The sequence below is a fragment of the Solanum verrucosum genome, unplaced genomic scaffold (assembly GCF_900185275.1).
Source record: "Solanum verrucosum unplaced genomic scaffold, falcon-dt-bn FXZP01000246.1, whole genome shotgun sequence".
NCBI classification, from domain to species: Eukaryota; Viridiplantae; Streptophyta; class Magnoliopsida; order Solanales; family Solanaceae; genus Solanum; species Solanum verrucosum.
In genome coordinates, this window is record NW_026019995.1 from 673178 (window position 1) to 685211 (window position 12034).

Below are 12034 nucleotides of genomic sequence, written 5' to 3' on the forward strand. Positions count from 1 at the left end.
CTAAAACACATGTGAAGCTCTAGCTCTTCCTACTTCATTTTTAGGGTTGTTACAATAGGGCTAGCATGCCCTTCCAAGTGGTTCAAATTTCGATGCTCCAAAGAAGAACCGCTTCTATTCTCTTCAATCCCAAGGTGACCAAGAGAGTTCCCTGGACGCGGTAACGGGTATGTTGCAAGTCTTTTCCATTGATGTTTATTCATTATTAGACCATGGTGCCACTTTATCATCTACCACATACACTTGTCATATTTTGTACAAAAGACCCATACCTACTTTATGACAATTATTATGAATTTTACATTTACATTATTTTACACATAACTTTTTTCGTTCATATCTCTTTCTCCTTCTTGTTTTCTTCCTCTTTGATTATTCCAGCTAGACGTCTGGAATTATATTATCTTCTCCGTTGCACTTTGAACATATATGGCCCAGGTATTTATGACCAATTAGCTTGCAATATCTGGTTAATAATTCTGCTGAAATAAATCTTTCTTTTAGTGCTCGTGTCGTAGGTCGTTCTTCTGGCTTTAGTAGTGATAAAATCCATCTTTGGACTTCATCCATAACTGCTTTCCTTAGCTCCCTTGAATTGGAATAAATTATTAGCTGGTCTCTTGCATAGTAGCTCCATATAGCGTTTCCGTTTAAATAATTATTTCCTAACTCTTGTATAATTGTTGATATACCAATTATCCTTTTGTTGGCAAAAAAACTTGGTATCTCTATTTTGCATATCTCTTCTTGTTGTCCGATATCCTCGGGTATAATCATATCTTTAGTTAATCCTATCTTGATAACCTGTATTGGAGGTTTTATTTCCTCGTATAATATCTCCGCTGGTGCTGTATAGAATTTTATATAAAATAAATTTCCTTTCGTAACTCTTTTGTATGTGATAAATGCTTTGTGTAGTTCTGGTATTCGACTAACTTCTTCTCCGTCATATGTGTATACAGTATTTAACAGTTCGTAGTTGTAACATGTTCTTACTAAATTAGCGTTAGTTTTCGGTTGTGCAATTAACTTGTTATATCCTTGTAACTTTTGTGTCAAATAATCTTGGTTTGGTTCTTTTGTAGTTGATCTGGGGTTGCGGTTTAAATAGGTTTGGATTTTGTGGATATTTTCAATATACGTTCGTGTGATGTAGTTATATGTCTTTTTCTCATTTTGGTTTTGCAAACTATCTGCGTATGTAGATGTTTGTGGTTCTATGGACACATGTCTAGGTGTCCTTTGGGTAAATGGTTTTGCAAATAGCTGGTTTAAGTTCACATTTTTATGTTGTTTATCGCTAACTTGTTTGCTTGTATCTGCATCTGTATTTAAACAAACATTATGGGTTTTAAGGAGTTTCCCATCGTCTCCTTTTAGCTCTAGCTTTTTTCCGTCTTCCGCTTGACGTAGCTCCGCATTTTTATAATCATGCTGCTGACTAGCTTTAGACTTTAGATTATCTTCATTTGTCTTTAGCTTTTGTATCTCGTTGTCCATACTATCCACTTTTGTACAAAGTGTAGTAATAGCTTTGAGTATTTTTTCGATTGTATCTTCTTCCTCAGTCTTAGTCTGAGTAGTTTTGTCGTGATAGGTAATATACAATAACATTCTTATCAGTTTTTATTACTTCAATTGTAAATGTAAAATTTAATATATTTAATACCAATCTCCTTATTTCTTTTGTTGTTACCGAATCTTGTATTTTTCTTGTTAGCCACCATTTTACTTGTGTATTATCTGTTCTTATAATAAATTTGTTATATACAATATATGGTTCAAATGATAATAAACACTTATATACTGAATATAATTCTTTTCTATTTATTTCCCATTTTATTTCTGTATTATTAAATGTTCCTGAATAATACCTGCAATGATGTTCTATCGTAGTGTCATCATACCTATATTTTAATATTCCTCCATAACTTTTTTCACTCGCATCTGATTCTATTATATAAGTAAATTTTTTGTTTTCATCTGGAAAGTATAGTTTAGGTAAGTTTTTACATAATAATTTTACCTTTTGTATTTGTATTTGGTCTTTTTTATCAAACTGATATTCTATATCTTTCTTTAATTTTTGTTGTAATGGTTTTAAATTTTCTGCTAGTTTTGGTATGTATTCTCTTACTTGATTTACTAGTCCTAAGAATGATTGTAATTTCTTTTTTGTGTCTCTGTTCATTTGAGTTAATTATTTTTTGTACTATATGTGTTTGCATTTTTATCCCCTTTTTATCAATTTGTATTCCTAAGAATTCTATTTGATTTTTCATTATATCAGCTTTCTTTTTACTTAGACTTATACCTGAATATTCTATGATGTGTATAAATTTTTCTAATAATCTTATATGTTCATCTTGTGTCTTAGAATATAATAATATATCATCGATGTACACTACACAATTTTCTATTTGTTTAAAGTAATTGTCTATAAAGTGTTGATATCTACTTGGTGCGTTTTTATATCCAAATGGTAGTACATTCCATTCATAAAATCCTTGTGGTACAGTGAATGCTGTTAGTTTTTGAGATTCTTCTTCTAGTTTTAATTGATAAAATCCTGATTTACAATCAAATTTGCTAAAATAATTATATCCTTGTATTTGTCTTATCTTTAGTATTTTATTTGGTATCGGATAATTATATGTTTTAGTTTTTGCATTTAAATTTCTATAATCAATAACTATTCTACTTTTTCCTCTTTTTTGTTCACTATGTTTATTTACGATAAATGCCGGGCTTGTATGCTTACTATTGCTTTCTTGTATATATCCTTTTTCTAGTAATTCAGCTATATGCATCTTAAATTCGGTTAAATCATTAAAATTATACTTTAATGGTTTTTGGGTTATTATATTGTTATTATCAATTAGCTCAATTTTTACTTTTGTTTTATGTTTTTCCCATCCTTGTAAAGGATCCTCACTATATAATAATTCTAACTTATCTTGAATTATTTTTACTTTATCTATAGAGAATATAATTAATTATATTTTAGGGTCTTCTTCTTTTATATTTTCTAATTTTTGTGTAATTTTTTCACTTCCTTTTATCCATTCTGTTGTTTTTCGTTTTTTATTATTTACTCTTTTTGCTCCTATTTTTTGTTTACACGGTGTTGTGAACCACCAGTGTGTTTTTGTTATTATATGTGGGTATAATATTTCTAAAAATGGCATTCCTAATAGCATATATTTTGTAGTTAATTCAAAGTTATATATTTCTTCTATAGTTAATATCTTATCCCATATTTGTACTTTTATATTTTTTGTCTTATATGTGATCATGCTTCCTTCATTATTAAATCCCATTACTACTATCGGTGTTTTTAATTTTTCCCAATTATCTCCTGGTAAACAATTGTATTTACATATATTAGCTTCTGCTTCCGTATCTATCATTGGTGTATAATATCGGTTGTAATATCCTTCTATTATTATCTTTGCAAGTATATATATTTTCATTATTTTTATATTTTTATCATACCAAAGTCCTTTTTATTATTACTCTTTTATTTTCATAATTTATTGTTAACTGTTTGTCTTCTAGATTATATGGTTTTACTTGTTCCAACCATTTTATTCCTAAAATGATATTTTCATTTCCTTGATATATTTTGAAATTTATTACTATTGGTACTCCTTCGATGATTAATTCCTTTTCTGTAGTTTCTTCGGTATACATTAATGCTTTTGGTAGTTCGGAGCATGATTGTTCAATAGTTATTATTTCATCTTCCGTCACTAATTCTCTTGTAATATAGTTTTCTTCTCGTCCTGTATCTATTAATATTAAATATTTTCGCTGTTCCATTATTCCCGTTATGTAGTAATGATGTGGTTTTATATCTTCTTCTATTGATTTTTGTGAGGTTTTATCTATTCTCCTTGAGGTACTCATTTTTGATGATATTTGGGGTATCTCATTGTTTATCCTTTTCGATGTGCTTAGTCTTTCTTTTACTATTTCTAAATCTTCTTCTATATCAATTTCATTATAACTATAATCGTTTTTATCTATGACTGTAACTATTCTTTCAAAGGGATCTTCTATTTTTATTTTATCTATTTTATTTTTTGCTGTTATTTTATGTTTTGTTGTTAGAACATATAAGTTTTTACATCTAGCTGTAAATATTTTACTTCCTGGGGCTAGTTCTATCCCTGACATTCGCCAGTATAATACTAGTGATTTATCTATATTCCTGTCATTTATTGCTACTGAGTAGTTAGCACTTATTATAAACTTAAATTTTTGGTATATGAGGTTACCTCTTACTGCACTTATTATACTTTTTTCTATGGGTTGTATAATTCTATCATCCGCTAAGTATATTTCTATGGGTGTATCTATTCCTTCTCTAAAACATGCTTTTATTAATATTTCTGTTCCTCCTAAATGTACATATTTAATTGGATTTTTAGCCTTAATCTTGTATTTCTTTATTTATTATTCGTTTATTTATTATTGGTATTTTGGCCTTTCCTTTAGTGTATTTGCAATCTATGATATGTTCTCTTTGACTTACTACATAATATTCTTCTTTTTGTCGTTTAAACCAGTTTCTTACTGTTGGTATTTCGAATATTTTTGCTACGCTTAGGTCTAATTCTTTTCCTTTTATTTGTTCAAATATACTATTATCAAATATTATTTTCTGTTCTAAATATTCTTCGTCTTGATGTTTTTCTTTATTGATTGTTTGTATATCTGCTTCAGTCATTTGTTATATTATAGATTTCATTTTCTATTTCTATGTCATTATCTATTTCATTTTCCGATAATTCATATATACTATCATTGCTTTCTAATTCATAATCTACGTATTCTATTTGTGTATATTTTTCATCGTCTATTATTATTTCTGATATTTGTTTTTTCTTTGGACTTTTAGGTAATTTACAATCTCTAGCTATATGTCCTAATTTTCCACAATTATAACAAGTACATTCCGTTAGTTTTCTTTTTGGTCTATATGGTCTTTTGGTTTTGTAATTTTTTACATAGTACCTTCTTCTTGGTTTTTTATATTTATAATTTGATCTGTATTTTTTATTATATTTCTTTTTATTTTTATAATACCTATTCGTACAACCAAATTGAGGTGCTGTCTTATTTTTGCAACATGCCAAGTTTTTTACTAATATTTTTTCCATTTTTATTTCTTCTTTATGTTTTTCACATAGTTCCATAAACCATCGTTGTAAGAATTTTATTCTAGCTCCTAAGGTAGCTGTTAATTCTGCTTCATTCCAACTTTTTATTACTTTTGAATTAAAAGGTTCCGGTAATTTCGTAAAATATAATTTTCTTATTTCTTTACTTTCTTCTATGCTATATGTTCCTTTATAATAATATTCTCTAAATGCACATGTATATTCATCTATGTAACACATATTACATATTGCTAATTTTGTCATTAGATTCCGATTTATGATTTTTTCTTTATTTTGTTCTTCTACTTTTGTTGTCATACTACTAAATTCATTTCTTATAGCTATTTCATATTTATATAATATTTCCATGGTTGTAGTGGCTATTCCACCATCAAATTTTTTATTATTTCTTAAAATTGTAAAGCTTTCATTTGTTAAATTTTGTAGCCATAATTTTACTGTTCCTATAAGTGTCCTTTCTATGTATCCTGGTGTCTCTGCTATTACTATCTTGTTATCTATTAATTGTTTTGATATGTATCCTACCCACAATTGGATTGTTTTATTTATGTCTGCTACACAATCTAAATCTAAAAATTCATGTTGTCCAGTTATTGGTTTAGGTGTCCATTTTTTATTTAATCTTTTATCCCATGTAGTTTTTTCTTTATCATATTGTTCATAATTTTCATTATAATATTTTGGATTAAAATTTTTTGGGTTTTTTACTCCTGATGTGCTAGGTTTTTCGTCCATGTCTACGTCTTCTGTATTTACTTCTAAATTCTTTGTATTATCTATGTTTGCTAAAAGTTCCGTATATGTTTCGCTTGTTTCCGAATGTTGTTCTAGATCATCATCGTTTATTTCATCAACTCTTATTTCGGGTAGATTATCTTGGTTATTTTCTTCTTTTTCTCCTAATTCATCTTGTAATTGCAATTTTTCTTTAAATTTAATTATCTCATTTGCTAATTTTATTTTTTGTTCTTTTTCTTTTTGTTTAATTTCATACATTTCTTTTGATATTGCTAGCTCTTTTTCTAGCTCTATTATTTTAGCATTTTTTACTTCTTCTAATTGTTGTACTTCCTTTTTTGCTTGTTGTTTTATTTTTTCAATTTCCGTTCTTCTATCTATTTCTTCATTTTCTTTTGTTATTCTTACCATAGCAGTTAAACTATCTTCTAGTTTTACCGTTTCTTTTTCTAACATTAAACTTATATTGTCACCTATTTTCTTATATCTTCTTCCTAGATTAGAAAATATTATCTTTATTTTTAATCCGTCATAATTTTCATATGTTTTTTCATCTATTGCGTATTCTTCTTTATTCATTTATAAATTATGTTGTAGTTTATATTCTAAGTTATTTATTTGTATTTCTAGATATAAAATAGTTTTTCTTTGTGCTACTATAGATTTGTGACAAATTCCTGCGAATATATTATTGTTAAGTCTATTTTGCCTATGTTCTAATTCTTGTCGTTTTTCTATAATTATTTCATTAAGTTTTTATCTATATTCGTTATTCTTGTTATTCATTGTATTTTTAAATATTGAATATATTTATATTCTATTTTAGATATATTATTTATTAATTGATCTAATTTTTCATTATCAGTCTTTGTGATATTAAGTTGTTTATATTCCGGATATAATTTATTTAATTTTCTTCTTATTTTTCTTAATTTTATACTCGTATGTTTCTTACCGTGTTTCTTATTATCCATAGCTCTGATAAATAAAAACTCTCCTTTCAAAAACTCTCTTAAAGATACTAAAATACTTAAAAGTTAATGGATAAATCTGAAATCCAGTCAGATATTTCAGATAGCATGGCTAAGCAAGAGGCAAAGGTATATTGTTCAAAAAATATGCGAAACTAATTTCATATATTTCTGAATATCATATATATGATTGAATAAATTTATGTTAGTTATTATGTATTAGAATTATTTGAATCATGATTTCTAGTTTATTAGCACACTGGAAACAGGGAGAAAACTTCTATACTATACCATCCTAATGTTGAAACCGGTAGGCGAAGAAAGCCGTTTAGGGGAGTAAACAAAGTTGAGGCGCTGATAAGAAGAAAGTATCCGCTAAAGTGCGATGCTAGTAGTGACAGGAAAACAAGATAAAGATAATCTAGTTCATAATGATCTAATATGAATTTAATCAATTATGAATATGATAGGAAGGAATAATTTGAAATAAAAAACTTGCATAAAAAAGAACATGACTACATACATGCATGATGAAATGATAAAAAACTACGAAACTTTAATCTTATATGTACTTAAAAATATAGAAATAATTGAATTAAGAAGAATAATATGGGAAAAAATATTTAATGATTACGAATCAGAAGATATATTAAATCAAGAATGGTATGAAATAGACCTACATGATTTAAATTTCGAAAGAATAGAATGGTATGATTTAGAAATAAATTCAGATTAAAATGAACTACGAATATTTACAATATTGGATAAAATCTATGGAAGATATAAAACTATTAGAACAATTAATGGAGGAAAATTTATATATGTACCAAAGAACCGAAGATATGTTATATCTAGAATATATCATAAATAATATTAAAGAAATATTCAGATTTAAACAACTATCGGAAGAATATTACAGTAAATATTATTACATTTTACCATGAATTTCACACTACCAAAAAATAACATTAAAGAGATATCAAGATTAAGACACTTAGCAAAAGAACACTACAATAAAATCTTTAAAATAAAATACTCACCTACCACACTACCACCTACTACACTACCACTTTCATGAATCCCTCAACTACGAGTTCCGCTACGAAAAATGGTATTATGAAACTTGAAATGCTCCCCAAAGAATTACTAGAACCTTTTTCGGGTCTACCCTGGTTGGTGACTCGGTAGTAGCAAAAAGAGTCTATAGGAGTTGTCCTATTTCCTTGTCTCATAAAGTCACTTTGGTTGATTTGGTAGAATTAGACATGCTTGATTTTGATGTATATTTGGCATGGATTGGTTGCATGCATGTTATGCTTTAATAGATTGTAGGACCCGGGTGGTCAAATTTCAATTTCCAAAAGAGCCAATTTTAGAGTGAAAATGGGGGAATTCTATTCCTAGAGGTCATTTTGTTTCATGTCTAAAAGCTAGAAAAATGATCTCCAAGGTGTGCATTTATCATATTGTTAGGGTTGTGGATGATGAGTCCAAAATCCCATCTTTAGAGTTGATCCCCGTGGTGAGTGAGTGTTCGGAAGTCTTTCCCGATGACTTACCCAACATTCCTCCCGAATGGGAAATAGACTTTGGCATTGATCTTTTGCCGGATACACAACCCATATCCATCCCTCCCTATAGAATGGCTCCGGTTGAATTGAAAGAGTTGAAGGAGCAAATAAAGGACTTGTTAGACAAGGGTTTTATTCAACCGATCATATCTCCATAGGGTGCTCCGATATTGTTTATGAATAAGAAATATTGGTCCCTTAGAATGTGTATAGACTACCGCCAATTGAACAAGGTCACTATAAAGAATAAGTATCCTCTTCCTAGGATTGGCAATTTGTTTGATCAACTCCAAGGGGCTAACTACTTCTCCAAAAAAGATCTTTGTTCGGGTTAACATCAACTAAGGGTAAGAGGGGTTGACATTCTCAAGATGGCCTTTAGGCCTCGATACGGTCACTTTGAATTTTTGGTTATGTCATTTGGGTTGACCAATGCCCCGACAACATTCATGGACCTAATGAATAGGGTTTTTAGGAAATATCTTGATTTGTTTGTGATAATTTTTATTGAAGATATTTTCATCTACTCAAGAAGTGAGGGTGAATATATGGATCATTTGAGGATCGTATTGCAAATCCTTAAAGACCACCAATTATATGCTAAGTTTAGTAAGTTCGAGTTTTGGCTAAGTTCGGTTGCCTTCCTTGGTCATATTGTGTCTGACATGGGTATTTAGGTAGATCCTAAGAAGACGGATGCGAAGGTTGGCCTAGAACTCTAACTCCTACCGATATTAGAAGCTTTTTGGGCTTGGCCGGCTACTATAAGAGGTTTGTTGAGGGATTCTCCTCTATTGCTTCTCTATTGACGACTTTGACTCCAAAGAAAGCTAAGTTTCAGTAGTCGGAGGCTTGTGTCAAAAACTTCCAAGAGTTAAAAGATAGACTTACATCCGCTCCGGTGTTGACCTTACCGGAGGGTACCAATAGGTTTGTGGTATATTGTGATGCTTCTCAAGTAGGTTTGGGATGTGTCCTTATGCAACATGGTAAGGTGATTTCCTATGCTTTGAGGCAACTCAAGATCCATGAAAAGAATTATCCGACCCATGATCTTGAACTAGCGGCGGTAGTGTTTGGTTTGAAAATATGGAGACATTACCTATATGGGGTCCATGTAGATGTTTTCACCGATCACAAGAGTCTTCAATATGTGTTTAGCACAAAAAGACTTGAATCTCCGACATGAGTATCCTTTACCACCCCGGCAAAGCTAATGTAGTTGCGGATGCCTTAAGCAGAATGTCCATGGGTAGTGTGGCTCATGTAGAAGATGAGAAATAAGAGTTAGTTCGTGATGTGCATAGGTTGGCCCGGTTAGGTGTCCAACTACTGGATTCCACCAAGGATGATGTCATGGTCCATCATAGTTCCGAATCGTCTTTTATTGCAGATGTAAAGTCTAAGCAACACCTTCATCCTATTTTGATGGAGTTGAAAGAATCGGTTCTCAATAAGTCCGTTGAGGCTTTCTCCTAAGGGGGAGATGGGGTGCTTAGGTACCAAGATAGATTATGTGTTCCGGATGTTGATGGCTTAAGAGAGAAAATATTAGAAGAGGCTCATGTTTCACGATATTCTATTCATCCGGGTGCCACCAAGATGTACCGTGACCTACGGGAACTCTATTGGTGGATGGTATGAAGAAAGATATAACGAGTTTTGTAGCCAAGTGTCCGAATTGCCAACAAGTTAAGGTCGATCATCAAAGGCCCGGAGGGTTTTCCCAAGATATAGATATTCCCACTTGGAAGTGGAAGGATGCGAATATGGATTTTATTGTGGGGTCTCCTCGTACTCGAAGGCAACATGATTCTATTTGAGTCATTGTTGATGGAGTGACAAAGTCCACCCACTTTATTCCCGTCAAGACTTCATTTTCGGCAGAAGACTATGCCAAGCTGTACATCGATGAGATAGTGAAGTTGCATGGGGTTCCCTTATCTATCATTTTGGATCGGGGTACTTAATTTACTTCACATTTTTGGAAGTCTTTCCAAAAAGGGCTTGGTACCAATGTTAATGTAACGACTCAGAAAATGAGAGGTTAAACTAGAGCCTAAATGTGACGGTTAATGTCAAGATTTAAGGGGGTTTAGTGGTTAAATGTTAAAGTACGTACTAGGCCCTAAGTTTAGAAGACCTTCTAAGGTTTGGTTGAGGGTGCTAGGTCAAGAGCCAAGCCAAATGGGGCAAGCCTAAACGAAAGGCCAAGGCTGCCCCAACTTTGGCCAAACACTGCCCAAGGAACACGACCATTTTCACGACCAGTGGTCTTGACCACGGTCCGTGAAAGGGATCGTGAAGGTCTCTTAGGCATGTGTGAGGCATGGCATTGAGACCTAGCCACTGCCTAGGAACCACAACCTCTACCACGAGTCGTGGTCTTGATCACGGATTGTGGTAGGCCTCATGGTCTTGACCACGGATCGTGGGAGGCCTCGTGGTCTTGCCTTGGCATTGTGAGAGCCAAGGGTGGATAAGACAACCTTTAGCCACTGCCTACCATCACCACGAGGGTATTTACGACCCCTGGTGGCCACCCGTGGTTGGAAAAACAGTGTGCATGCTAGGCTGCCCAAGGAAGGCTCTCCTTCATAAGCCACTTCATGGCTCGTGGTGAAGATCACAGACCGTTGGAAGGCTCATGGGATTCCCTTCATCACTTGAGAGCCTTGACAAGTTGAGGAGGATACTTGTCAAGGGACTACGGGCACCACCACGAGCCGTTGTGCCCCACACTACCCGTACAAGTGGGTGTGGTCCCTGACGGGGAGGCCCAAATTAAGGGCTTTTGAGTAATTTCGTTTTATTTAATTAAAGTGTGGGGTTGATTTTAATTGGTTTATATCACTAGTGTATGTAGTTTTAAGTCCTAAAATAAGTCATTAACTCCTTATCTCCCCAAATCAACCAAAAAGTTCCTCCTTTCAAAAATTCTCTCTCTAAACTCAACGAAGAAGAAGGAAGCCATTGAAGCTAGGGTTGGTGGATTCCAAGGTGTTTCTTCTTCAATTTTTGTGGGGATTTAATAGCAAGGTATGGTAGTCTTCATCCTTGTCTAACTTTTCATTCAAGGAGCCAATTCAAAGGTGATTTCAAATTAAAAAAACTCTAGGGTTTTATTCAATCTCATGGGTTCTTTCCTCAAACGTTTTCAAATGGTTTATATTGAAAAATTATGATTGTCTAAGTGTGTAATTGATAATTTATGATGAAAATAATCTATGAACCCATGAATTCTCTCAATTCCTAAATTGTGCCCTTACGAAGTGGGTTTGTTTATTATGAATGCTTATGAACGAATTATGTCTAAATTGCTTTGGGTTATTGAATTGTATAATTATCCATTCCTTAATTATAGTAAATTGTTGGTTTGTTGGTGATTTGAGATTGATGGCCTTGAAAGGATAAATTATGATCAATTACATGTTAAAGTAGGATTGTGCTTGAGCTATTGATCCACTTGAAAGGTAGAGTTGTTTAATTACTATGTATATTGTGATCATGGCCTTGAAAGGCAAAGTATGAATGATTAATGTATATTATGGTGAGAATTATATGTGTG